The following is a 21,963-nucleotide window of genomic DNA, read 5'->3' as shown; positions in this document are numbered from 1 at the left end:
GAGCAGCTATTGGCCATGGAGGAGAGAGGCCCCGAATTGACTTCTAGGGTCTGAGTTTAGGCGACTAGTGGGTACCAATGACTCAGGTAAGAGGCTGAGGAGTTGACAGGAAGAAAAGACAAGAAGGGTTTGCCTGGCTAAATGCTCCGTGCCAACGTCAAAATCACAAGGAATCTTGTCACCTTAATTTCTGACCATTTAACCCTGGGCTCTTTGCTCCCACTTTGGGGACGTCAGTTAGTGAGTCCCCTCTATGGACAAGGATGCCCTTCCAGACTATTAGATGAAAGGCCTTCGAAATTCACTCCGAAACCGTATGTTAAGTTCAGGGGAGGATGTTTCAGGATCTCAAGCAACCAATTTACATATATTCTTTGTGGCTGTTTGCACTGAGTTTCCTGTCTTAGAAACTCACAGGGCAAGGAAATTTACGCGCGGAGCCTTGACTCCAGGAGGGGAAGGCGAGGATGGGGGTCCAGGCACCCCCACCCCACCCTCCGACTTTGGATACTTCGGGATCAGCGCACGGACAACCTTCCCACCTGGGGAACAGCTCCGGGAGCCCCAGGCCCGCCCTCTCACCCCCGACTCCGCGGTTCCCCGCCTCCCCCGGCCGGGCGGAGCGCGCTCTCCCAACTCCTGGAGACGGTTTTCCGAAACCGCGCCGGGAGCTCCCCGGGCCCAGCTCGGGGGACCCTCGCCGGACTCGGGGAGGCGCCGCCGCCGCCGCCCGACGGGCGCAGGGACCGGCTCCCAGACCCCGGGGCCTCCGCTCCTCCTCGCGGGGATCCCCTTGCGCCCACACCCCCCGGGGCCCCGCGGGACACTCCGCCCCGGAGGCCGGGCCTCGGCCGTCCGCCCCGCCCCACGCCGGGAGAGCCCCGGGCCCGACCCCTCCCCGGACGCCGGCCGGGAGCAGGGCTCGGCGGCGAGGGTGACTGGGCGGCGACGCGGGGCCGGGCCCTGGGCAGGGAGGCTCGGCGGCCTCCTCCTCTCTCCGCCCCCGCCCCTCCGTCCCCTCCCAGCCTGCTAGCCCCGCGGCGGCCGAGGTCGGCGCTCTCGCCTCGCCGCCGCCGCCTCCCGCGCCCGGGACCCTCTCCCTCCCGCCCGCGCCCCCTCCTCCCGCCTCCTCCCTCCGCCCTCCTCCTCCTCCTTCCTCCCCGCGCGCCCGGCGGGGCCGGAGAGACCGAGAGGTGGCTGCGGGGAGGCGTAACGGGGAGCCGCGGCTCGGAGCCGGGGACGCCGAGCCGGCACCGGGTGAGTCGGAGCGGCCGGGCCCGCGCTCAGCCTCGGCCCGCGGGGCACCCGGCGCGGCGCCCACCGAGCCCGCGCGGAGGGCGGACCGGGGCCGGGGAGGTGCTGGCGGGACGGGTGCCGGACGCTGGGGAAGGAGGGAACGCCGCTTCGGCTCTGGCAGCCGCGACCGCCCGCCGCAGAAGTGGAAAAAAGTTGTGCCTGGAAAGACGATTTGCCGGGAAGTCGGCGCGAGCCCAGGTTTCTCGCCGCCGCAGGCGTGCTTCGGGCGGCGCGCGGGTCCCGGGTGCAGCTGACTCCGGACTCGGCGCCCGGGGCCGCCCGGCCGGGGGTCGTCCGCGCGGGCCTGGCCTGCGGGGTGTGGGTCAAGCCGGCCCCAGACGTCAGCTGCTGCTCAGATCTGGGCTGCATTTTTGTGGGCAGCGCTGGGATCGGGGGTGCGGGCTGGAGGAGGGGGGAGGTGGGCGTGGAGGGGGAAGACCACATCTGGGCGGGCTGGGTTGAGCTCCGGGATGGGGTCGAGGACCGGGGCGGGGGGGGAATCTTACGGGTCTCTGGATGTTTTCAGGCACGAAGTTGTGTGTGTGCGCGATCCGCTCCCCGCCCCCCCCCCCCTTCATTCAGCGGTCTAGGTTCTTTGAACTCAAGGGAGAGAGCGTTTTCTTCCATCCTAGTCACCTTTTCCCTTGTTTCAGGAGGTTCATGAGTTTTATGAGAATCCTTCAGCTGGTTTCCTCAATGGGAGTAACTGAGAGGAAAGCCGAAGTCTCACCCCCCACCCCCATCCTCACCCGCCACCCGGGCCATTTCCTGTATTTTGCGGATACTGTGGTCCTGTGCGTGCATCTAGATTGCCATCAGTGACCCACATATGAAAGTAGACCTTCAGTCTGAAATCGCAAAGCGGCCTCTATAGACAAGTCTGTGTCGGAGCCGGAGCGGGCAGAGGTAGTGGGGGCGGGGTGTGTGAGAGCCGGCCGCTGGGAGTTAAACCCGAGTAATCGAGTTGAATTGCGAGAGACGTTTCTCGTCCCCACGTTGCTTTTGCTTCACCTATTCGCCTGAGCGCTCCACCCGCGCCAGGTTTGAGCGATGACGGATGCTAATTACCTTGGTATTGCTCTTTCCCGGGTATTCCTGACTCTTTGCTACTGGTCCTCTTTAAAAAAACGACTTCTCCCTTGCAAATATAGGAAACACATGCTGGTGAGTAGGGAGATGAAATGTTTTAAAGATACGGAAAAGAAAGAAAAGCCAAGATTCTCATTTCTTTTTGCTATCATACTGTGATAGACTTGTTATTAATCTTTGTCAGAGATCTGATTCTGAGAAAATAATGTTGGAAGAGTTTGAGGTAATACCAGATAAAACCCAGTGTTACAATAATATTTTTCCTGAGTGGTCATACAGAGGGCAGATCATGTGGATTGTTGTGGTGTGTTTGCAAAGGGTGCAGCAAACATTTTACTCCAGGGAAAAAGACAATATGTGTTGCAGGATGGGAGTGGGGAGGGGAAATCGTTTATCTTCAGTTCAGTCCAATTAGGAAGAATAATTACACTGCAAATGAACATTCTTGAATCTAATATAATTTGTGTCATGATACACGAACCAGTAATTTGTCTTTAGGAAGAAAAAACGAATCTCTGTGGATTAGAACAAAACAAGTGCCTTCTGGAAAAAGGCACTATTTATGCACATGGCTATTTATGCACAGGGATGGGCCTCAGATGTGCGGATTGACTGATTGCAGAGACTTTACTGCAGGCAGTGTTTAGGAAGGGCAGGGAGGAAAAGTCCAAGGCAGGAGAAGATAGATAATATATAGAAAACTACCCCTTTTTAATGCACAACATATACTGCTTCTCAACTTCTTTATTGGGCTTCCCAGGTGGTGCTAGTGATAAAGAACAGGCTTGCCAATGCAGGAGACATAAGAGACACAGGTTCAATCCCTGGGTGGGGAAGATACCCTGAAGGAGGAAGTGGCAACCACTCCAGTGTTATTGCCTGGAGAATCCCCATGGATTGAGCAGCCTGGCGGGCTACAGTCCATAGGGTTGCAAAGAGTCGGACATGACTGAAACAACTCACACACACACACACACACACACTCACAAACACAACTTCTTTATTGAAAAGAATTGACAAAATAGGAGACCAAAATATAGGAGATACAGATTGGAACTATTGGGTTCCCAGAGGTGTCAGTTACTACCGGAACCCCGGACAAGTTATTTGATTTCTCTCAGCGTTGGTTTCTGTGTCTGTGAAATGGTGATGATCAAGTTCAAAGAATCACCTTGAAGTTTAGCTGATTATGTACTTTTATATAGAATTTAGGGTGGTGCATCACATTGAGTAAGTGCTCAGAAAATGTTAATGGTGTTTGTCTAGTCCTTCAAATGCCTGGGAAAAAGCAGTGCCCTTCACGGAGCCGGGTTACCAGGATGGCTGATGGCTGGCCTCAGTTGAGGCAGCCCCTGTGCCCCCAGCAGCCCACTGCCGGACAAGTTTGATCTTTCTGGAACTTGTAGGCTGCATTCTCTTGGCCCCTCAGGGCAGCCTTTTCTGGGACTCCAGTTGTGAGGAATGAGTAGCATAGGTTCCATGTGGCTCTGCGGGCCTGAGACAGCTGTGGCCTGCAGCTTCAGCCTCACTGCCCCCTTGCAAGGGCACCTTCTCAGGTCCCACTGAAGCAAATATAGACATTTTATTTGAGGAAAAAAGTGAACTTGGTGTCTCTCTTGGGAATTCTAAAGCAATGTTTTACTCAATGTTCATTGCTCTTAGAAAGATACAAATAGTAAACAAATACCTGATCTCAAGAATGTATTCCAAAAAGCACCTTCAAAGTATGTTTTGGGGTTAATAGTCCATTGCCCAGGTCTTCCTAAGGTTGTACCTAGTTGCCAAATGAACAAAAGACATTCTTAGCAAAACAGTAGTTTTTGGAGCTGGGGAGCTATGCTGCATATTGCTTTTCTAATGTTGGGGGGTAGGGCATGCCTGTTTGCTCATTCATCCGTTCTTTTATCCAGTCATTCGGCAGATACCAGGTAACCTCTGGTGGGCCAGGCTGTGTCCTGACGTCTGGTAACAGAAACCAAGAGCAGACCTCTGCACTCACTGAGCACTCAGGCCGGTTGGAGAAGAAGACTCTGTGGGAAGGAGCTCTGGAAGCTAGAGAAACTCTCGTTTTGTTTCAGAGCGCTTGTGCTGGGCCAGCAGTGTGCTGGGCGTGCTACCCTTCCACAGGCCAGCCAGCTCGGAGGGAGGTGATCTGGCTGGGATGGCGGCTGCAGGCAGCTGGTCTTATGAGTCCTCTACAGGGAGAAGGGAGAAAAGGGGGCCTGTTTCTTTATAGTAAAGTATGTGCTTTATATTAAAGTATGTGTCCTATGTGAGTAGAATCACCAGCCAATATGCCAGGAGAACAAGTAGAGGCTTTACCCAGAAGTGAGACTTCACAGCCTTAGAAAAGCAAAGAAGGAATCAAAGGTCAGATCTGATCATCAGCTTATAAAACCCAGATTGTGTTCAGGAGGAGCCTGCTCTGGTGCTTAAGTAGTTGACTCTATTGGCAGGCGGGTTCTTTACCGCTAGCTCCACCTGGGAAGCTGATAGGAGGCAGGGCCAAGAGTAAAAGGAAGAGTGGATAGTTGGTCCCTCAGGTACCTTCAAGGTTGCTTGTTTTTCCATTACTTTTAAGGTTGCAGTAATACCTGGTGCAATAAGAATGCGTATGTCTGGAGTCTGAAGGCTTGAAATGGTATAAGGTCATCAGGACGCCGAGAGTAGTTGTTTGGGCTAGAGGCAGAGTTGTGTAGGGAAGTCCCGGTGGGCGCTGGATCTTGGGTGCTGAGCTGAGGAGTCTGAACTTCATCTTGAAAGCTGTGTGGAAGATGGGGAATGAGCAGGTGAACTGACCTGTTGAAGCAGGTGATTGATGTGATCAGACTGTGCTTTAGAAGGAACTCGAGGTGGGCTTGATGGCCAGAGGCCAGGGCTGGGAATAGCAGGTGAGCTGGTGGGACTTGGTGAGGGAAAGTGGGAGAGGCCTGGAGAGATGGACCACACTTCCTCACTAAGGGCTGGGCTCTTAGTAAGGGGGAGCCCAGGGTGACTGGAATGGGACATGGCGCCTTTCATTGAGGTGAGCAGCTATCGCGAGCCTCAGTTCAGGGAGATGGCGAGGAGGAATGAGCTCATTGACTCCAAAGCCTTCTGGGGAGAGATGCCCACCAGAGCATTGGATCCACAGGTGGGGAAGAGAAGTCTGGAAGTGGAGATGAAAGGCAGAGTTATTTTTACAGTAGTGGTCAGTGGTTGACTGGCCTCTTGAGGTTTACTGAATAGTGTTCAGGGTGACAGTAATCTGTGTCCTTGTAACTGAATTTCTCTCTTTCATCCTTTCAATTAGCCTAACAGGGGCTAGTCAAGCCCCTAACTTTGGCCTTCAATGACCGGACTCTTTCTGGTATTATTTTGCCGACTCGGTGAGATCTGTTTGTGTTGTTCTGAACTGAGATAGTCTGTAGGAATGTACATAGGAAGACTCTGAACATATTTAGTAGCTAGGATGTACAACGGATACATTTGATCACCTGCCATCCCCAGGACACCCACATGTTCCAGATAGACCATGTTCTTCCCAGAATTCCTCGGTACAAACCCTGACCCCCATGGCGATGGTCTTTGGAAGCAGCATCTTGGGAAGGTAATTTGGTTTAGATGAGGTCATGAGGGTGGAGCCCCTGGGATGGGATTTGTGTCCTTCTTAAGAAGAGAGTGTCGGCAGGGAACTCAGACAGGGGCTCTGTGACAGACTGGAAGGGTGAGGTGGGGAGGCAGATGGGAGGGAGGTTCAGGAGGCAAGGGACATGGGTGTAACTATGGCTGATTCTTATTGATGTATGACAGATAACCACAAGATTCTGTAAAGCAATTATCCTTCAATTAAAAAATTTAAAAATAAAAGAGAGTCTGGAACACACTCTTCCCACCGCCGTGGGACTGGTCATCTGCCAGGAGAAGGGTTTCTCTGGGAACCGAGTCTGTAGGCACCTTGAGAACTTGTATTGAATACTTGGAGAGCTATTGTTTCCATGTCTGCCTGGGACAAGGCTTATCTGCCTTGTATTTTGAAGTTACCACGTGGCCCTAAGGGCTACCTACGTGGCTCTAGTGGTAAAGAACCTGCCTGCCAATGCAGGAGACTCAAGAGATGTGGGTTCGATCCCTGGGTTGGAAAGATCCTCTGGAGTAGGAAATAGCAACCCAGTCCAATATTCTTGCCTGGAATATTCCATAAAGGAGCCTGGTGGGCTACAGTCTACGGGGTCACCAACAGCTGGACATGACTTAGAACATTACACAATATGGCCCTCAAGGGTCTGTTAATTTGAATTTCATTTCATCTGTGTAATAAACATACATGTGCAAAGTAGGCCCCAGTGAAGACCTGTTACAGGGCAGGCATGCTGTTTGGTTTGTGTTTAGCTGTTACTCCTCTTACTGTTGTGGATTTAGGGCACAGTCCGTGGGATTATTAATCGTCGTCATCCTGGTGACTGATGTCATTCTGAAGGAGGTGGGCTAAAATTCCGATTATTTTGGACTCATGGAGTTACAGATGACTATTTACTTTTCTATTTTTCAGATTTTTTAAAAATAGCATGCTACCTTAAAAAAAAAAAAAACAGAACAAAACAGTTGTTGGTATTTTTTTTTGTTCTTTGCACAAAACACCATATCGGCAGTTTTGGCCACAGCACTGCATACCTCCTTACATCTGTGCTACGTCCATGGTAAAGCCAGTCTGTGTCTTTAAGAAAACTTGAAATTCCTATTTGCTGTAAATATAGTTGTGGAGGAACGGAACCAGGACTGAGTTCTGTGACCCAGAGCCAGAATGGGGCACCTTCCTCCCAGCAGTAGGGAAGAACCCACTCCTTCCCATTGGTTCCCTTTGTCTATTTCATAAACACTGTGAAGTGTGATCTGAGAGGCATTTCACTTCTCTACCTAAATGTGTCTGATCGATATGTACCGACTTAAATATCTACCTATGTATGTGCATAAATATACTACACTGATGTGTGAGTTTTGGTGTCTTTTTGTTTTTTGTTTTTTCTTGTTTTCAGTTGTTTAGCAGAACTCCAGCCAGCAGTGAGATCTTAAATACCCCTCCAGCATCCACCTCCTCACATTCCCGGAAAATTAAAGGGATTGTCCTTCCTCTGCTGATTCTGTTGTTCAGCATTTTCTTTCCACACCGCGCTGTGTTGTCAAGGGCACCTGAAGTTCAAGCTTCCTTTCTCCCGAGGTGGGCTGCTGTTGGGCTGAATTTCACATGTCGTTTTCCAGTTTGGAGGCAGTTAGCCAGTTGTTTAAAGATGCCCATAACTGCATAGACAGTAGTCTCTCTTAATCTTCAGGTAAGCCAGGCACCATGCACTTTATTACTCCAGACAAATTTACCTTTGAAAATTTTATAACTTTTTTTTCTCAGCCCTAGGAATCACATTTTCTGGAACTAGAAAGAATATGCTGGCCAATCTGGCAGCTACAAACTTCCCAGTAAGCAGTGTTTTTGTGTGTATAAATGACTACCATTTGTGTATGAAATAGACACCGCTCTTTTCTTTATTTTTCTGTTTTTCAGATTTTTAAAAAATAGCGTGCTACCTAAAAAAATCAGAACAAAACAGTTGTTGGTGTGAAAACACTGCTCACAACTTGAGAAACAATCTAAAATCACATCCGTTTTTTTTTTATTTTATTTTAAACAGCTACCTGTGTATTCCTGGGGCTTCCCTGGTGGCTCAGTCAGTAAAGAATCTGCTGGCAGTTTAAGAGACCACGTGCAGTGCAGGAGACCTGGGTTCGATCCCTGGGTCGGGAGGATCCCCTGGAGAAGGGAATGGTAACCCACTCCAGTATTCTTGCCTGGAGAATCCCACAGACAGAGGAGCCTGGCGGGCTACAGTCCATGGGGTTGCAAGAGTTGGACACTTACTGAGCAATGAAACCATCACACCATTCCTAGAAGACGATTCTACATAGGGCAGTATGTCTAAACAGATATTTACTCTGTCATTTGCTCTTCCATACAGTAGCCATTTTCAGGGCTTTTCTGTACTGGAAGCTCGTAATTTACCGACCTAATTACTGATTCTGCACAGATCCACGCTGTAATATGTACTCTGGTGTGCCTGCTTACACAGGTAACTGTAGGTCTTTTTGGAGTCAAATCCTTTTGATAAACAGGTTGCTTAGGTTGTCTTATTTTTTTTTAAAAAATGTGCTTTTCCCAGTTTGTGCTTGGATCTGCTGATATGAGGGACGTTTAAACTATAAGCCGAATCCATAAAGAGCGGTAGTCAGGTACAGAGGCCAACCTCGTTGAGAAGTAAGAACCCACGAGGTGGCAGCCGTGAAGAAGTGTGACAGGTTGTGTATACACCTGTGTGGACAGGTGGCCGGCGGTCAGTTGAGGATCGTCCGGTCGCTATGATGCACAGGGACCACTGCTTCCCTTGATCTATGGGCCCTAAGTATGTAAGCTTTCTTAGCTACTACAGTAGTCAACAAAACTTGCATTGAAAAGAACCAATCTTGTATTTATTGAGCTGCATTGGGTCTTCGCTGCAGCATGTCGGTGGGACCAAGAGAGCCCACGCTCCCTGACTGGGGATCAAACCTGGGCCTCCTGCATTGGAAACGTGGAGTCTTAGCCACTGGACACCAGGGAAGTCCCCAACACTTGCATTTTTTTAAAACAATTTAAACCTTTTAAAATAAGAACTGTCATTAAGTTAGATTTCCCCTAGCTTCCATTCGGGTATTTGATTTTTAAAATCTTGACCATAGGACTTCCTGTTTCTTCTTGTCAGCTTTCAGCTTTCTCATCCCGAAGTGTATTGTTCAGCCTGCTCAATGGTTCTGAGCTCTCACGGGTCATCTGTCACGTCAGCCACCCCTCTGAGCTGAGTGTCGTTCCTCAATTCATTCTGCTCCCCAGCTGTCTAAGGTCTTGGCGTCCTTTTCTGCCCCTGCTCTGTTCAGCCTCTCCTAGTCCTTCTCCTCTTAGTAACCAGGGGCGCGGCAGCCTTTGTAGGCGGCCCGAGGGCAGAGGGCTGGAGTCCGTGCCAAGATACAGAGGAAGCTAATCTGCTTGTGACCTCAGCCTCATTAACATCGTGCTGGGACCGAGAGCCCGTGTTCCACCGTTTTGTTTGACTTTAGCTGGTCTCTACTGGCTTGGGTCATGGGGTCCGTAGTCCTGTCTCTCCAGGGAGGCAGACAGATGGAGGAGCCAGATGAGGACGTAGGAGATGGTCAGTACTTACCACCTGCTTAAGGTTGGCCTTTGGGTTGTCAGCTGTCACTGGGCTCTGCTGACAGTGAGTGATCTGGCCCTGAGACAAAGCGGGTCTGAGAAGACTTGAGTAAGGCTCATGAGGGAAGAAGGCCTCTTAAGGGCTGGAGCCCAAGTGGGTGGGCTGGCGAGCTGGGTATTCCCCAGGTGGGTGAGAGTCCCCATGGAGGCCCTCTACAGGCTTAAAGCAGGGCTTCTCAGACCTGAATGGACACAGGAGGAGCCTGGAATCTTTATTAAGTCGCAGATTCTGAGTAAGCAGGTGCCGGTGGGGCCCGGGATTCCGCGCTGCTGGCTCTGCGGAGCAGGTTTGGGGGAGCAAGGCCTCACGTGAGGCTGGACCACGACGAAGGCTGCGGCGCGCTCAGCAGGAGGCTGAGCCCTCTGAAGGCGAGGGCAGGAGGGCACGGTGGGTCCTGACTGAGAGCCTGATGTCTGCCTCTTTACTGGGACTGCACACAGGACCCTCAGCCCTGTCACTGCCAGCGGGGTCTCCAACAGCCCCGAGCAGCTGTGCGGGGATTGCCTTCCCCCCTCAGGGTGGAGGGGGAGGTCGGGGATGGTCTTCCAGGTGGAATAAGCTAAAGGGAGAGGTTTTGTTTTTGCTACATTTTAATTAAATTGATTTCCTCATTACTTGATGATTATGTTCCATAATTTTAACTAAGAAGGCTCTAACTTCCTCCAATTAAGCCTGCCTTTTCTCACAGACCTTATCACTTTGACTTTATATGACTACAGTGTTGTAAAAAGTTACATATTGTTTGCTGTGGAATGTTTCTTGTGATACTCCGCTGAGTACTCCCTGAAAGTGTTTCAGACCCCACCCTGGAGCTTTGAGTTGGTTGGTTTGGTACGGGTCCTGGGAATCTGAATTTTTTAAACAGACTCTCTAGATGGTTTTTATAATTGGGCAGGTTCTTGAAATCCCAGTGTTGAGGAACATCAATTTGGAAACCTGTCTATCTGAGCCTGTGTTATCAGCCATGTCTGAGGGCCTCCCTTACCTGTTCTTTTCTTGGCCTCTCACATACTTGGTTGTGAAGGGCTGGCTTTTGTCCCATTGGACCCACTTCAGTTTTTATCTTGACACATGTTTTCATTCTTACAGCAAGGCTCTTTCTAATCTTGGATGAGACCAAGTCAGAGAGTCCTTTGTCAACGGTGTAAGAGTCAGTTCTGAAGCCGTTATTTTTAGGAAGGTGTTACAGACACTGATTATTAAATGCTTTGGGACATTCTTGGAGATACTGGGATATGCACTTTGGGCTTCTACAGAGAAAGGAATGTCCCGAGGCTGACTTCTCCCACACTCTCCCCTGCTTGGGTTCAGACTCTGGAGATAGTGTATTCCCTTCCTAAGTAAGCGCTGACCAGAAATGAATGGAGTAGGGTCCGTCATCCTCCACAGAGTTTGGTTCTGACCCAGGTGAACTGACAGACTGAGGAGTTGGACTTTGCACATTATTGTGTCAATGTTAACCTCCATTTCTACCAAAGCAGGGTCTGTCTTACCTCCACCGTAGGGGCAGGGTCAGCTTTTGAAACACATGAAGTGGGAAATGGTCATTGTGATGGGATTGGAGGAGTGTGGAAGGGGCTCTGTATCCAAAAGCTGGAGTTCACTTACTGTCATACCTAGAATTTTACCATTAGAGGAATTTGGTTCCTTTAAACCAAAGGAATAGGAGGAATAGGGTCTCTTTAAACATCCTATTCAACATGTAAGCATCCATCGAACAGGTACTACATTGATTACTTAGGCCTTAACAGGAAGTGATGTGAATTGAAAGTCGCTCAGTTGTGTCCAACTCTTTGCAACCCCTTGGAATTCTCCAGGCCAGAATACTGGAGTGGGTAGCTGTTCCCTCCTCCAGGGGCTCTTCCTGACTCAGGAATCGAACCTGGGTCTCCCACACTGCAGGCAGAGTCTTTACCAGCTGAGCCACCAGGGAAGCCCTTAACAGGAATAGTTTGATAAAATGCCAGTGAAGATAAGGGTGTGAAGAGAGTGGACTGACGGGCTGAACTGTGGGCACTGTGTGAGTGGGGCAGGGCCATCAGGGCGGCTGGAGGCGCCCTGCAGAGCAGCTCAGGTGTCCGGAGGAGCCCCGGATTCCTGGGAGGGCGCTCGGCGGAGGTCATTCTCACTTACTCTGGGTATAGTAGGGGCTTCACTGTCTCTGCACCTGGTACCCTCCTTTCTATCTAACGTGGCCATTTCACATTCCTGACCAGTTGTAATGAGAACCAGATGATCCAGACAGGAAAGTTATGATTAAACACTGCAATCGAGCTTGAGATTTTGTTGCATTTTCCCCCAGTCTATTAAATTTTGAGAGAGAGGTTCAGGAAAGATCCAGGCCCTGTACCTGCTTATCAGGAGAACTTGGCCAGCAGCAGAAACCTTCCTGCTCCTCCCAGGGCCGTTTCCCAGTCAGTTTTGAGGAGGGCTTGACTCTTCAGAGACCCCATGCCACCTGGAAAGTGCTTTACGGTATAATCTCTGTCTCTCATATCTGCAAACAATCTTTACAGCTCCTGGCTGGCTAAAAGAAACTGTGAACCCAGCCCTTCTGGTGCCCAGCTGAAACTTGTCTGAGTGGTTCAGATTCTTCAGAACAGTGTGGAGATGGTGGGGAGAGTCTTTCTGCCACACTGCTTGACCAACACTACAAGTGTTGTTACATCCCAGGGACCAGAATTCTGGGAACATTTACGAAGACAGACCCGCTCCCCCACCCACAGCCGTTTCCTGACCCTGCTTCCGCTGGAGTCCTGTTCATGTCCCCAGTTTGGGTGTAGTGCCCTCAATTTTAGGATTCACAAGATGGTCCTCTGTGTTCTTGGGCAGAATCTCAAAAAGACACAAAAACGAAGTTTTTCCTATCACAAACAAAATGCCTTGGTCTGCAAGGGATGGTGGTTTACAGGTACCCAGGAAAGATGGGAGCACAGCCTGTGGGGGTGAGAGAGCCCCGGGAACCGTGTGCAGCTGCTAGTTGCTCTGTGGCCTTGGGAAGGTCATTTCACTTGTTTGGTCAAGAGGAGGTGAGGGGATGAATCCAGGTCTGAGAGTCTTATTCTAGTGAGTCTGTGTGTTCACGTCTTTAGTCATTTATTTAATGTGCACTTAATTGGCTACTTACAGAGCTTTACAGTCTTGGTGGGGAGATGGTGAAACAGCCGCTGTCTTCAGCGTGGCTGGCAGCATGTAGAGGACAGAATGAATAGGCCCGTGGGAGGTGTAAAAGGTCCTGCCAGGTGTGGGCACCTGGTGGGCAGGGGCAAGTAAGGAGGTTGCCTCTCCCCGCCCTCTCCACGCTGTTCTGAAAATCTGAACCACTCAGACAAGCTTCAGAAGGGCTGAGTTCAGTGTTTCTTTCAGCCAGCCAGGAGCTGTAAATACTGTTTGCAGATATGAGAGAGAGAGAAAGAGAAAGACTATACCCTAAAGCACGTTCCAGGTGGCGTGGGGTCTCTGAAGAGTCAAGCCCTCCTCCAAACTGATGGGAAACGACCCTCAGTGGGGCAGGAAGATTTCTGCTCTCCAAGTGAACCTGGAGAGCTGGAGTGTGCAGATGTGGGGTGCAGTCCCCAGGGAAGGCAGTGGGGACTTCTGCAGCGTTCCTTGTGTGCTGGGCGTGTGGGGTCTTCACTGGCCCCTGGGCCACACTGGATTCCTTGACCTGTTACAAGGCCCTGAGGCTTAGCCCGCTGTCTGTGGCCTTGGCCAGAGGCCCCCCTCCCCAGCAGCTGAGTGTAACTGAAGTGGGCAGCACATCGCCATAGTCTGGGTAGGCATGAACATTGTTTTATGTCTTGAACCCCATTTTTTGGCCTTTTATGAAGAAAAGTAAGGGCTATAGAAACATAAGGAAGCATGTAAGATCTGCTTGCTCTTTACAGAAACTTTTTTTTTTTTTTGGTGGGGTGGGGTTAATTTTTTTCTTTCTTACAGAGAAGATAGATATTCAAAGAGAAAGGCAACGAATGGATCCCTTTTCAGCCTCGAATTACATTATGGCTTCTGGGCCTGGGAGCTCTGTAACCACAGAGTTTGTTCCATACTCCAGAAAGAAACTCAACCCTTCAATAAAACCATGGGAGCTTTCTGGATGGCTTCACTGTTGCTTTTCTGGAGTGATCAGATTCTGTGTCTGGAGGCTGGAGGAGAAACTTGTAGCTGGAGTTTCCTTTGCCTGAAGCAAACAAGGGCAGCAGGAGAGGGTGGGGCATTTCTTAGGGAAATGGAATTCTCCCCAAAATACCGTGTTCCCACCGGGAGGTGGGCCTGTGCACTCCTCCCCGTGGTCCACAGGGTTAGGAACAGTTCTAAGCATCAGTAAAACCCGCTTGTGTATTTCCCTTTAAGCATAAATGGACATCACCAGCCCTGCACAAGGACATGCACAAGGCCTTGCCCTTGGTGGTGCTGTGAGGTACCAGGCCGGGCCAGCTCTGTGCCCTGTGCTCTGGCCCCCGGCACTGGCACTGTCCCCCTCTTAGTGCTTGCTGCCTTGGGCAGAGCATCAGAATCACCTGGAGCCTGGTTAACCCTCAGGGATTGGGCCCTGCTCCCTGAGATGCGGAGTCTCTAGGCCTGGGGTCGGCTGAGAGTTGGCTTTTCCGACATGTCCCCAGGTGATACCGGAGCCACTAGTCTAAGGGCACATGTCAAGAACCACTGTGACACCAGGCGTTCTTCCATTCCTGGAGGGTGTGTTGGGACAGGCAGCCTGCGCCTGGCCGGGCGCCTGCCGGGGTGGAGTCACCTAATGCTGGAGGCGGCTATAACTCGGAAGCAGTGGTTCATGGAGGGAGCCCTAGCCCTGTCCTCCTACCCCGAGGCCTTCTCTCCTAGTCGGCTCCGCAGCAGACCAGGGATGTGGCATTCCTTGCCTCCCTCCAGTTTCTTCTCTCTGATGTTGCAGAAGGCTTTCTGGACCATGCCACTCTCCTACAGGAGACCCTTCATGGGCTGCCCATTGGCCTTAAGAGCAAGTCCAAACTCTCCTAAAATGACCTCCACCTCCCTCTTGGGCTCTGAAATCCTCCTTGTGCCTGTGAACTCACCAGGTTCTCCTGCTTCCTGGGCGCCGCTTCTGCTGTTTGCTCTGCCTGGCATGCTGCAGCCTGGTCAGCTCTTGCTTATCAGACCCCAGCTTAGCCATCTCCTGCTCTGGGGAGTGCCCTCTGACCTCTCTGGGTTCAGCAGCTGCCTCTGCAAAGGCTCCACGTCACCTCCTATTTTCCTCACTTCAGCTCCTCTCAGCTGCATCAAGGTCCTGATTACTGTCCATTTACTTCCCTGTCTCTGTGGCCTGTCAGCTCCCTGAGGGCAGGAAACCTGTCATTCATGAGACTCCAGGCTTGGCATGGTGCCCAGGCGCTGAAGACCTTCTAGATCTTTCTGTGAGATAGCCCTGGCAGTGGAGGAAACAGACACGAGTGGGTTAGCACCTGGCTGACCGTTACCCTCCCGCTGAGTTAAACACCAGGCTTCTCACCCACTTCTCTGACCCAGCCCCTTGGCCGGGTGACATTGGTCAGGTTTTCTGCTCTGAGACCAAGGAGCCTTAGGCAGGGTCTGTGGGTCTTTCCTGAGACTGTTCAAGGACTGGCTACTCTGAGGTAACAGAAAGGCCCTCTCTTGTTTTCCAGGGAACCTGGGAAGCGCGCTTGAGTTCACAGCTGGCCTGTGGTTTTACATCTCATCAGGGACCACTCTCATCACACCCGTATCTTCATTCCTCCCCATACAGGTAAGGGGTTGTTTCATTTTTCAGGCTGCCTGCGGGAAAACTTGAGCCATGCCATGCACTCTGATAACCACCCCACGCATTAAAAAGAAAACCCTTAAATATTTAAAGCAGCTCCTCTAAGAAAGGTATAAAGTGAAAAAAAAAAAAAAAAAGAAAGGTATGAAGTGGTCACCTGCCGCATTGAGTTATCCGGTGACGATGTTTACTGGCCTGCCTGACTTTCTCCTGGGTGTTGCTGGCCACCCAGTACTCTTTGCTGGGCACCCTTCTCCTCTCCATTTGAGTTGGTGGTTTAGAATTCCTTTTCCTCGCTTAAAACTCAGCCCACATTCCGCTTGTTATTACGAACTGTCTGAAGGAGAGGGTATTCGGGGCACAGTCGTTTCCAGCGAACGCCTCGCGGCCTCCCTCACACAACCCACAGCATGAGCCTGTGGGGAGCTCTGCTTTGCTTGTTTGAACACATCTTTTCCTCTGGTCTGTGAGTTCTTCTTGCTACCATTTCCCGTGGTTCCTGGCCTGGAACAGACTTCCGGTGAATGAGTGAGTGTTTGTCTGAGAAGAAAAAATTGCCCCAGTAAACAAACCTGAGGCACCAGCACCAAAAATGATACTGTATTCCTAAGCCAGTGAACTGAGGTGTAGAGTGCCTTTTTGGATTCATTACACGGCTGTTTGCTCACATTACCATGGGTAATTGAGAATTTGTCATAATATGTTAAGTCGGCGGGAGTTTAGATTCTTACCCCCATTGAAAAGGATAAGAAGTCAGGTGTTTTTGTGTCAGTAAGATGTTAGCTGACAGGCTGGGGCCCTGAACCACCAACCCCCTCGGCTGCCCGGGAAGAGACACCCGTCCTGTCCATCAGCCCCTGGGAGCCCTGGGCAGCCTCGGGACTGAACGTGTAACTGACTTTATGGGCAGTAATGGAGCAAACAGTAGATTTGACCAGTTTACAACTCAGAGGAAATAAAAATATTTCTAAAGCACAGTTTAAATAATTTTGATAAAAAGTTTTAAATCCTGCATTTCCACGTCCCCCTTAGTACGCTGGGACCTTTGAGAGAGACACCGATTGCCGGGAGGGGATTTTGCTTCATCATGTTGGTTGGGAGTCACAGCCCGCCGGGCAGTGGTTCACTTGCATCTGGAGCCGGAATGGGGCCTGGGTCCTTTCAGGAACTGACCAGCGGCTGGGTTCAGAGAAGCGAGGGTGGAGCTGGGGCAGGGGGAACTTAAATCTGACCAAAGACCACTTTCACGCATGTCTCAAGCGTTGGCTCCTGCCTTCTTATCCTGCCGTTGCATGAACACTGCTCGTTGTCCAGTCTTTGCAGTTGCTTTGTCTGGGTGTGTACAGCATGAACGCAAAGAGAAAGCAGTTGTCTTCTGGTTCCTGTGTGTGCTTTCCACAGCCTAGGAGAGGTGCGGGCCAGCTAGTCCCATGTAGAAAAGCAGTGACCACACCACTGTTCTCCTCCCTTGTGCTGAGACCCATCCATATGCAGCTGCCTGCGGAAGAGATGAGCAAAAGGCAAAGCAGTGCAGGGAATTTGACTCTCACCTGAATCTGTTCATCTTCGAGGTTCCTAGGGCTTGAATAGAGGGAGGGGTTCAGCTTTGCCCAAGGATCTCTCATCTCCATGGACTCCAGCTTGTCTATCGCAACTTGAAAGATAAGTGAAGAAAATAATTACAATTTAAAAGCCGAGATGTTAAAAATAAAAGCCAAGTGTTAAAATGTGAGTGAGTGTTAGCTTTTTAGTAGGTTCTCGAATTTGAGATATTATCAACTGTTTTGCGTTGCACTATCCCTGCAGAAGCTGAGTGCAAGGTGGTGTGTGTGTCTGGGCTTCATGCTGCCAAACGCATGGGGAGTGCTTGTCAATTTACATTAATAGCCACGCACTGAGTTTCATGGAGGTCTCTGATTCTCAGAGTGCTCCCTGTTTTCCGGTAACAATTCTAATTTGGCTAGAAACACAAGTGAGGCGGGTCAAGTCGTCAGATTACTGAGCTGGTCCCCTTCCACACGCTGGTGTGTGTTCAGACATGCTTCACAGAGCTCTCTCATTGAATCTTTTTCTTGGGGGGTGGGGGCTGTGTCGCATGTGGGATCCTAGTTCCCCAGCCAGGGGTTGACCCCGTGCCGCCCTGCAGTGGACACGCAGGGTCTTAACCGCTGGACCACCAGAGAAGTCCCTCTCACTGAATCTTGACAACTCCACATCATCGTAATTTGAAAGTCCAAGAAGTGATCGAGTGCCTCAATTTCCTTAGAGTGTCTGAACTTTATGTTTCTTTCAGTTCAATGTTTACTGTTGGTCAAGTTTTGCTGAGGACTGCTCGTGCCCCAGCAGCAGGAGCAGTTCTGTATCAGACACGTGCGTGCTTGTGTGCTTGCTATAGCTGTCTTAGAGCTTGGCCTTGATCCAAAGACACTGTCCAGAGTGCGCCCCTTGTATCCAGAGCAGACATTTGGGAGCAGTCAGAGCAAAGGCAAGTAGCGGACACAGCAACTGATCCGCTGGCCCCGGACTCCACTGCTGTTACCTGTGACCAGGGAGTTCCTTTATTGCTGAAGTAAGTGTGAACCCAGGCTGCTGCTGACAGACCCACTCACACAACGGCACGTCCTCTCTTGGGTGTCTGGTGTTTCCAGGTGAAGCCTGTAGCTTCAGGTGAGCCTTTCTTATCATTTTCTTAAGCAGCAAAAATCTCTAAGATTACTTTTAAGTTTCATTATAAATCTACAGCCAAGTTTTGACATCTCTGGGAAAGAGTTTGGTTTTTTCCCACTTAAAGTATATAATCGCTGCATAATTTGGGAACCACTTCTTACTGTGATCAGGTGGCTTGTCAGCTGCGAGTTGGTGACCCGTTTTATCTACCATGGGAGTTCTGTTACTGATGTGAAAGGAAACTTATAATACGTGTTTCCCAGGAAACCTGGGTTTTAAAAGGGCTGGAGATGATGTTTCGATCACTCTCATGTCCTCCTCAGTTGTGAAATGACTGCTTTCTCTTTCTTAGAGACTTTTTACAACTATGGATCTGAGTTGGAAGGAGGCCTTCCCATCAGTTCAGTTCAGTCAGTTAGTCGAGTCCGACTCTTTGCGACCCCGTGGATTGTAGCACACCAGGCTTCCTGTCGATCTCCAGCTCCCAAAGCTTGCTCAAACTCATGTCTGTTGAATCAGTGATGCCATCCAACCATCTCATCCTTGGTCATCTCCTTCTCCTCCCACCTTCAATCTTTCCCAGCATCAGGGTCTTTACTAGTAAGTCAGTTCTTTGCATAAGGTGGCCAAAGTATTGGAGTTTCAGATTCAACATCAGTCCTTCCAGTGAATATTCAGGTCTGATTTCCTTTAGGATGGACTGGTTGGATCATCTTGCTATTCAAGGGATTCTCAAGCATCTTCTCCAATACTACAGTTTGAAAGCATCAATTCTTCTGTGCTCAGCTTTCTTTATAGTTCAACTCTCACATCCATACATGACTACTGGAAAAACCATAGCCTTATGTAGACGGACTTTTGTTGGTAAAGTAATGTCTCTGCTTTTTAATATGCTGTCTAGGTCGGTCATAGCTTTTCTTCCAAGGAGCGAGCATCTTTTAATTTCATGGCTGCAGTCACTATCTGCAGTGATTTTGGAGCCCCAAAAAATAAAGTCTGTCACTGTTTCCATTGTTTCCCCATCTATTTGCCATGAAGTGATGGGACTGGATGCCATGATCTTAGTTTTCTGAATGTTGAGTTTTCAGCCAGCTTTTTCACTCTCCTCTTTCACTTTCATCAAGAGGCTCTTTAGTTCTTTGCTTTCTGCCATAAGGATGGTGTCATCTGCATATCTGAAGGCATTGATATTTCTCCTGGCAATCTTGATTCCAGCTTATGCTTCTTCCAGCCTAGCGTTTCTCATGATGTACTCTGCATATAAGTTAAATAAGCAGGGTGACAAAATACAGCCTTGATGTACTCCTTTTCCTGATTTGGAACCAGTCTGTTGTTCCATGTCCAGTTCTAACTGTTGCTTCCTGACCTGCATATAGGTTTCTCAGGAGGCAGGTCAGGTGGTCTGGTATTCCCATCTCTTTCAGAATTTCTCCACAGTTTGTTGTGATCCACACAGGCAAAGGCTTTGGCATAGTCAATAAAGCAGAAGTAGATGTTTTTTTCTGGAACTCTCTTACTTTCTCGATGATCCAGTGGATGTTGGCAATTTGATCTCTGGTTCCTCTGCCTTTTCTAAATCCAGCTTGGACATCTGGAAGTTCATGGTTCATGTACTGTTGAAGCCTGGCTTAGAGAATTTTGAGCATTACTTTGCCAGAGTGTGAGATGAGTACAATTGTGTGGTAGTTTGAGCATTCTTTGGCATTGCCTTTCTTTGGGGTTGGAATGAAAACTGACCTTTTCCAAACTTCCAAAGAATAGCAAGGAGAGATAAGAAAGCCTTCCTCAGTGATCAGTGCAAAGAAACAGAGGAAAACAATAGAATGGGAAAGACTAGAGATCTTTTCAAGAAAATTAGAGATACCAAGGGAAGATTTCATGCAAAGATGGGCACAATAAAGGCAGAGATGGTATGGACCTAACAGAAGCAGAAGATATTAAGAAGAGGTGGCAAGAATACACAGAACTATACAAAAAAGATCTTCATGACCCAGATGACCATGTTGCAGGGATCACTCACCTGGAGCCAGATATCCTGGAATGCAAAGTCAAGTGGGCCTTAGGAAACATCACCACAAACAAAGCTTTCACATAACTGGGTAATAAAAGTAACTTTTCCAGATAGGCAAAAGAGAGTGAAAAAGTTCTCAGCATTTTAAATGATTCTTCTTCGCTGCAGCAGTCCCCAGCTTTTTTGGCCGCAGGGACCAGTTTCACAGAGGACACTTTCTCCATGGGCTGGGGGCTGGGGGTGGGGCGGGTTTCAGGATGATACAGGCACGTTATATTTACTGTGCGCTTTATCTCTCTTCTTACATCCGCTCCATCGCAGATCATCAGGCATTAGATCCCGGAGGTTGGGGACCCCTGCTACAGAGCGGTTTTAGATGGAGTGGTTTCCGAGGCTTTCAGAATTTTCTTCTCTCAGCTTCCTTCTTCAAAGCTAAAGGAAGCCTTGATTGGCTCCCTTTACACCAGAGACATGGGTGCTGCTTTTCCTCTCCTTTCTTGCCAGGTGGGCAAGCCCTGCTGCTCACCTTGCCTGTGTTTTATCTGCCTGCCTGGGGTTGCTGCAGAGAAGTGCTTCTGCCCTTTATGGCTACAATCTGAAAAAGAAAACAAACAGCCAGAGCGCCACGAGTCCCAGCAGGCCGGTGGAAACCGTTCTCATCCTCCTTGTTCCTGGGTTCAAAGTGCACTTCGCATTTTATGGGGGCGATCGGCCCTCCCACAGCGCTTGTTTGAGTGGGCCTGCCTTTGAGCCTGGTGGACCATTAACCGCACTGACCTCCCTCATTTTACCCTTTCTGGCCAGGTTGCCCTTCCTGGTCTAGTGAGAAGCGGCTGCTGCCCCTTTGAGTGGAGCACCATGCAGGGTTGGGGAAACATTTGATCCTCTTCAAAGGGGATGTCTCTGAAGCATGAAGATTGAACTGATTGTGACCCCACCGGACGGGGGAGCAGACGCGCCCTCTGGAGAACTGGCTGGGAGGAGGAAGCTCAATTACTAATCCCGTTGCCCGGTGGGGTCTTCAGGGTCTCATATCCGTTTGAAAGAGAGAGAATCAGGGTTGAAGGTAATAAAATAGGCCTTAAATTAGAGGAGCAGGGGGTCATTTTTATCTAATTTTGTGGTTGTTACTGAGGGATAAAAGGCAGAGGAGATAATTTCATTAGCCCCTTTGAGATCTTTATCACGGGGCAATGGCACTTGGGGATGGAGTTGAGCCTCACAGGGGCTGGCCAGTCCCCTCCTGGTAAACCCAGAGCCCAATCTCCATAGCACCGGGGGCCTTGGGGAAGCCCAGTGACCGTTTAGGGCACCGTGATCAGGAGCAGTGTTTCCTGCTGCAAGTGAGTGTTACTGACTTCAGCGATACAGGGCCCAGTGGACACTTGACCCATCACTGAGGTGTGTGGTATTCACACTGAAAATACAGACATCTGCCCAGCAAGAGAGCTTGTTCAGAGCTGGGATGGTATCTTTAACTCTGAGGAAGGCTCGTCAGTTATCTGTTGTCGAGGCCACTGCTTTGGAGCACGACAGTGCTGGGGTCCCCGTGAGCCGAGCGGTGCTCAGGTGCTGGGGGGCGGGCAGCAGAGCAGGGTGTGCCTTCTGTTTGATGGGCCCCACAGGCTGAGGCTCCAGTACGCTGGCCAGCTGATGTGAGCTGCCAAGTCACTGGGAAAGACCCTGATGCTGGGAAGGACTGAGGAGAAGGGGACGACAGAGGATGAGATGGTTGGATAGCATCACCGACTCGATGGACATAAGCGTGGACAAACTCCAGGAGATGGTAAGGGTCAGGGAAGCTTGGCATGCTGCAGTCCATGGGGGCGCAAAGAGTTGGACACGACTGAGTGACTGAACAGCAACAA

General features: G+C 50.1%; 1 protein-coding gene across 2 annotated transcripts in view; it reads left to right on the top strand.

Annotated features, from left to right (window-relative positions):
* Positions 1-1,177: 1,177 nt before the first annotated feature.
* The window catches only part of LHFPL2 (LHFPL tetraspan subfamily member 2), a 169,891-nt gene continuing 149,105 nt past the window's right edge, over positions 1,178-21,963 (top strand). Inside the window, exons 1-2 of one of the 2 annotated variants that reach the window (XM_043470731.1) lie at positions 6,602-7,582; positions 15,302-15,402. The gene's annotated coding sequence lies outside the window, so the exon portion shown is untranslated. Of the gene's footprint in view, positions 1,258-6,601; positions 7,583-15,301; positions 15,403-21,963 lie in introns of those variants that run through there. The other variant, XM_043470737.1, reaches the window with a different exon arrangement.

Source organism: Cervus canadensis, chromosome 6 (genome assembly GCF_019320065.1).
Source record: "Cervus canadensis isolate Bull #8, Minnesota chromosome 6, ASM1932006v1, whole genome shotgun sequence".
Taxonomy (NCBI): domain Eukaryota; kingdom Metazoa; phylum Chordata; class Mammalia; order Artiodactyla; family Cervidae; genus Cervus; species Cervus canadensis.
Note: the sequence above shows the minus strand (reverse complement) of the source record. Positions and strands in the feature narration are given on the sequence as shown.